The sequence below is a fragment of the Hemitrygon akajei genome, chromosome 25, assembly GCF_048418815.1.
Source record: "Hemitrygon akajei chromosome 25, sHemAka1.3, whole genome shotgun sequence".
In the NCBI taxonomy this organism is placed as follows: domain Eukaryota; kingdom Metazoa; phylum Chordata; class Chondrichthyes; order Myliobatiformes; family Dasyatidae; genus Hemitrygon; species Hemitrygon akajei.
Window position 1 is genome coordinate 17,787,088 of NC_133148.1, and position 6,251 is coordinate 17,793,338.

Here is a 6,251-nt window from a genome sequence, read left to right on the forward strand (position 1 = left end):
AAAATTTAGTTTGGTTCTTCATATACTCAAGCCAAGCTGAAGTGAGTGAAAAAGATGTATGTACAAGGTGTCCCTTGGGGAATGGTGGATCAGATGATGGACCAGGTGGATACTATCCTGTTTGCTGGCCTGGGACCTTGCAGGACTTTTTGAGATGGATAGTGTTGGACAGCTCTGTCACATCTCTCTCTCTCTCTCCCCCCTCCATCTCTCTCTCTCTCTCTCACTCTCCCCCCTCCATCTCTCTCTCTTCCTCCCTCATCCTTCCCTTCACATCTCAATTGCTCTCCATCATCCTCATTCATCCCATCCCTCCCCCATTCCCCCTCCCCCTCCCCCTCTCCCTCCCCTCTCCCCCTCTCTCCCCCCTTTGTCCCCCTCCTCTGTCTCCATTTCCCTCACATTGTGCTGTCCCTCTCCAGCTCCATGCATCTTTCTTTCCCTCTCTGCCTCCCTGACATCTCACACCCCCTCTCCACCTTCCTCATGTCTTTCTCTCCTCTCTATTTCCCTCACGCCTTTCTATCTCTCTGTCTCCCTGTCCACCCCCTCCTCTCTCTCCCTCACCCTTTGCCTCATGTCCCTCTCTCCATCTCCTTCGTCTCTCTCCCTCTCTGTGTTCCTCACATCTTACCTCCCTCGTGTCTCCCTCTCTCCCCTTTCCATCTCCCTCATGTCTCTCTCTCCCCCCTCCGTCTCCCTCATGTCTCTCTCTCTCTCCCCCCTCCATCTCCCTCATGTCTCTCTCTTCCCCCCTATCTCCCTCATGTCCTTTCTCTCCCTCACATCTCTCTCTCCCTCACATCTTTCCCTCTCCATCTTCCTCCTCTATCTCCCTCACATCTCACTTTTCCTCTCCCTCTCCCTGTCTCCAAATCCAGCTCTTAGCACTAGACTCATACTGAAAGATTCTCCTGCGCACCAACAAATGTCCCTCTTTATACCCTTTGTGACCCTTTATTCTGATAGTTTCCCAGACAGGCATGTTTTCACCATTACCTACTGTGTCAGCTGTAGTCGGGTAATCACACTGATAAAATATTGCTGTGGACTGGATCTCAAAACATTCCCTCATCCCAGACTAACACCATTTTGTCCTACAAACCTCCATTCAGTGTTACATATTTTAGGTTTACAAAGGAAGAATCAAGTTTAACTTCATACATTCCACCATTCCTCATTATGCAAGAACATAATACTGCATTAAAAACTTCATTCAATACAAATTGGCATCTGTACACATTGAATACAAATACGAACTTCATTCAATATTAAATAGCAGACTTTCATGATCCATAAAGGGTAATAAATCATACAATATGGAAGGGACCTGTCACAACAGTCATCTAACCTCTCCCTTAAGGTAGTCAGCACAAATAAACTGCACTACAAGCACAACTAATATTACAATTACGACAAGTTGCAAAAGGATCCTAAACCAGGATATTGGTTCCCCAATTCCAAAGCTCATACTCAGAATCTTGGTTACAGGATACTTTGTCTCATCAGTATGTTTTAATTACTGTTCTTTAACGTGTTTAGCCCATAGAAGTTAATTCCATTACAGCCAAGAAAATTATTCTCTTCATGTTGGGATATGGCCTTTGCATGTCCTTCCCATGTTCTGTACCCGGAAAAGGATCCAAGTTACTGACCCTTCAGCATCCTCATTTCACCTAAAACAAAGCATTTGTTTGGCAAATATTTCAAGGTTACTCTCGTTCTGTCAACTTTTCCCTGTTTAAACACACCAGACAGTCTTCACCTTGTTCTGTTACCCAGTAATTTGGCATATGCACCCATACCTTCCTACCCACTGTGAGAGCCCTCTCCTCAATGCCCGCTTCTTCCTCAGGTTCTGTGGCACCCCTTGTCATTCTAGTCACAGGTGATTCTTGGGGAAGGGTCTGTTGTTCAGATTGTAGAAGGCTTTACGTAGTACAGCCAGTCACCCCTGTAAGATAGGAATTAGTGTTAATAAACAAAGCTGTTGCTTCAAGAGTCCATTCATCCTTCTGAACAGCCTGGGATAAAAGGGTAAGTGATATACCCCTGAATGCCTTTACTGTGTTCCGCTCTTTCACAGCATCCTGAAAAATGAGACTCATTATCTAATTGTTTGTTGGGGGCTCCCATTATAACTAGTCAACTTCTGCAATCTCAGAGTGTGATCCCAATCAGCTTTTGTACAAGAAGTTACCATTAGAAGACCTGAACAGATGTTAAGCGTAGTGAGCAAGTAGTTCAATCGTTGCTGCTGTGTCAGGTGCCCAGTCGATCTGCTGTATCTGGGCTGGGCCGGTCCCCTTTCGGATACGGACAGCTGGCTTCTCCGGGATGTCCTCGTCTCGAACCGTGGCTGTAGTTGTTTCTGTGACGAAATGCAGGAGTTCTCTACCCCATGTGCGCCAGCTTTCCAGCCGGGTGGAGACTCTGGGACAGGAGGTTGGATGGTCTCTTGTGCATCTCTCCATGGGCGTGTGGGCGACACGTTCGTGCAACTTGCTGACGGCCTCACTTGCTCGTTCCGCAATGAACCATTTCCATTTTACCAGAGAGGCTTGCTATGCCCTCCCCACCCAGTTAGCGGGTTTCTCCGAGAGCACCCACGTCATAATGGCTAGGATGACAGCAGCTAATGGAGGGCCGTGTTCACTTGGCTGCCGAAAATCAACTTGACATTGTCCAGCTGCCTTCTGATCTTTTCGCTGTCCAAGCGGGACTGCTAGACTTTGAGGATGAATCACATAACCCGTTGTCGAGTCGGGGACCTCCGAGCATTCTGCCGGTATCCGACACTGCTTTACGTAGACCATAGCACTAGGCGGCGCTAACCCCACTAAGACTTGGAGATGCATAATGTGATTTCCCCCTGTTTAGTCTGCACTCTGTCCCCGCAGCATATTAATTCCAATTCTGATTTCAGGTAACACTGCTATCAGTATTTGGGCTTCCATCGGCGATTTCTCCTCAATCGCCAATCGATCTAACAGATCTTTACTTGTCCCCATCCTTTCACCGTAAAGTGTTAACTGTACAAGGTCTCAGAAACCTCAGGGGGAGAGACCTCATCATTCCCAGAATCAGAATCAGGTTTGTAACCAGCGGCATCTGACGTGAGATTTGTTAACTTAGAAGTAGCAGTTCAATGCAATACATAATCTAGGAAAAAAACAAAATAAAATAATAATAATAATAAATAAGTAAATCTATTATAGCATATTGAATAGATTAAAATCGTGCAAAAAAAAACAGAAGTACTATATATTTAAAAAGTGAGGTAGTGTCCAAGGGTTCAATGTCCATTTAGGAATTGGATGACAGAGGGGAAGAAGCTGTTCCTGAATCGCTGAGTGTGTGCCTTCAGGCTTCTGTCCCTCCCACCTGATGGTAACAGTGAGAAAAGTGCATGCCCTGGGTGCTGAAGCTCCTTAGTAATGGACACAGCCTTTGTGAGACACCACTCCCTGAAGATGTCCTGGGTACTTTGTAGGCTAGTGCCCAAGATGGAGCTGACTAAATTTACGACCCTCTGCAGCTTCTTTTGGTCCTGTGCAGTAGCCCCCCCCCCCCCCCCCCACCATACCAGACAGTGACGCAGCCTGTCAGAATGCTCTCCACGGTGTATTTAAAGAAGCTTTTGAGTGTATTTATTGACTTTCCAAATCTCTTCAAACTCCTAATGAAGTATAGCTGCTGTCTTACCTTCTTTAAAACTACCAAGTTAGATCCTCAGAGATCTTGACACCCAGGAACTTGTAACTGCTCACTCTCTCCACTTCTGATCCCTCTATGAGGATTGGTATGCGTTCCTTCGTCTTACCCTTCCTGAAGTCCACAATCAGCACTTTCGTCTCACTGACGTTGAGTGCCAGGTTGTTACTGTGACACCACTCCACTAGTTGGCATATCTCACTCCTGTACGTCCTCTCGTCACCACCTGAGATTCTACCTACAATGGTTGTATGGTCAGCAAATTTATAGATGGTATTTGAGCTATGCCTAGCCACACAGTCATGTGCATACAAACAGTAGAGCAGTGAGCTAAGCACACACCCCTGAGGTGCGCCAGTGTTAATCGTCAACGAGGAGGATATGTTATCACCAATCCGCACAGATTGTGGTCTTCTGGTTAGGAAGTCAAGGATCCAATTGGAGAGGGAGATTCAGAGGCCCAGGTTCTGCAATTTCTCAATCAGGATTGTGGAAATGATGCTGTTAAATGCTGAGCTATAGTCGATGAACAGCATCCTGATGTAGGTGTTTGTGTTGTCCAGGTGGTCTAAAGCCGTGTGAAGAGCCATTGAGATTGCATAGAAACATAGAAAATAGGTGCAGGAGTAGGCCATTCGGCCCTACGAGCCTGCACCACCATTCAGTATGATCATGGCTGATCATCCAACTCAGAACCCTGTACCTGCCTTTGCTCCATACCCCCTGATCCCTTTAGCCACAAGGGCCATATCTAACTCCCTCTTAAATATAGCCAATGAACCAGTCTCAACTGTTTCCTGTGGCAGAGAATTCCACAGATTCACCACTCTCTGTGTGAAGAAGTTTCTCCTCATCTCAGTCCTAAAAGGCTTCCCCTTTATCCTTAAACTGTGACCCCTCATTCTGGACTTCCCCAACATCGGGAACAATCTTCCTGCATCTAGCCTGTCCAATCCCTTTAGAATTTTATACGTTTCAATAAGATCCCCCCTCAATCTTCTAAATTCCAGTGAGTATAAGCCCAGTCGATCCCAATCTTTCTTCATATGAAAGTCCTGCCATCCCAGGAATCAATCTGGTGAACCTTCTTTGTACTCCCTCTATGGCAAGAATGTCTTTCCTCAGATTAGGGGACCAAAACTGCACACAATACTCCAGGTGTGGTCTCACCAAGGCCTTGTACAACTGCAGTAGAACCTCCCTGCTCCTGTATTCGAATCCTCTTGCATCTGCCATTGACCTTTTGTGGTGAAAGGAAAATTGCAATGAGTCCAGGTCCTTGCTGAGGCAGGAGTTCATTCTAGTCATGACCAACTTCCCAAAAGTTGACTACCTTGGGACCCTTCGTGAATCCCTCGGTGACAGACTGGGGAGCATTGCACCCTTCTGGACTGATCCCCATGCCCCTGCTATTCTTTCTGCCTCAGCCTGGGTAATGAAAGGAGCACTAGGCTCAACTTTCTCATCACAATGATGTTTCCATGAGGTGTACATAGTTCCAATGTCAGAAGCATTTCTCTTAAGGTCAGCCATGGGTGACTTGCCTACATCTCCCTTACCAAGCCCACCCCTCCCTCTTTACTTCCTCTAGATAGTAGAGCCCTGAACCTTCATCTCCCCACTTCTGGAAGTGTGGCCAAGAAGGTGCCTCTGGGCCATACTGCCCACACTCACTTGGTGTTGGTAGTCAGCCCTTTTAATGTCTTAGACTATTAAGCAAGGGGTCCATAGACACCAGGTTGGGAATCCCTGGACTGTAGCCAATGATGGTGGATATGGCAAACCCTTGTAAGCTGAACTACAGATCAAAATGTCACGATTCCCCCTTCTACGGTGTGCCAAGGTGCAGCCTGTTGTCCTAGTCTACTATGGAAAGGTAAACCCTCAATACTGCCTGTCGAAGTTGCACAAACAAGTGGGCACCTCATTCTTATTCCTCATCTGACCGTTAATATTACCCTGTGTAGAAGGAAGAACTAAAACTTTAGTCTTCTCCATAGTTGGGTGTGCTCTGTCAGTACCAGTATCCCATAATCAAATTGACCATGTACAAAGGGATTTCCCAGTCTTTTGTGTATATTTATTCTTCATAGCCCCCTTCTGCTCTTGCACTGTGTGTTCACCATCCAGGACAGTTGTTTTATGACTAATGCAGGTTTGTGCTCTCAGATTCTCATGTGTGTAACTACTCTTACCCCGGTGGGGATCCCTGAAGAACATCACTACATTGAGTGTCAGGATCAGGTGAAATATTACCATCCCAACTTTTGGGAGTCCCAACCCTCCGCCATTAGCGACATTCCTTTGGCAGATTTGGATTCTAATCCTGATCCCTCAGTCTTGCCAAATTTTCTGACATTTTCTTTCAGTTTTGTAGGCTCGTTCATTGGCCGGTTCAGTCAATTTGGTGTTCTAAGGTTACAACTTTCTCTGTAAGGGTGGTCATTCATTGCTCTGCTGTCTGATACATGTCATATATCTTTTCCAAAGTGCACAACAAGATCCAACAGCTGTACCCTTACTCTCCTACTTAACAG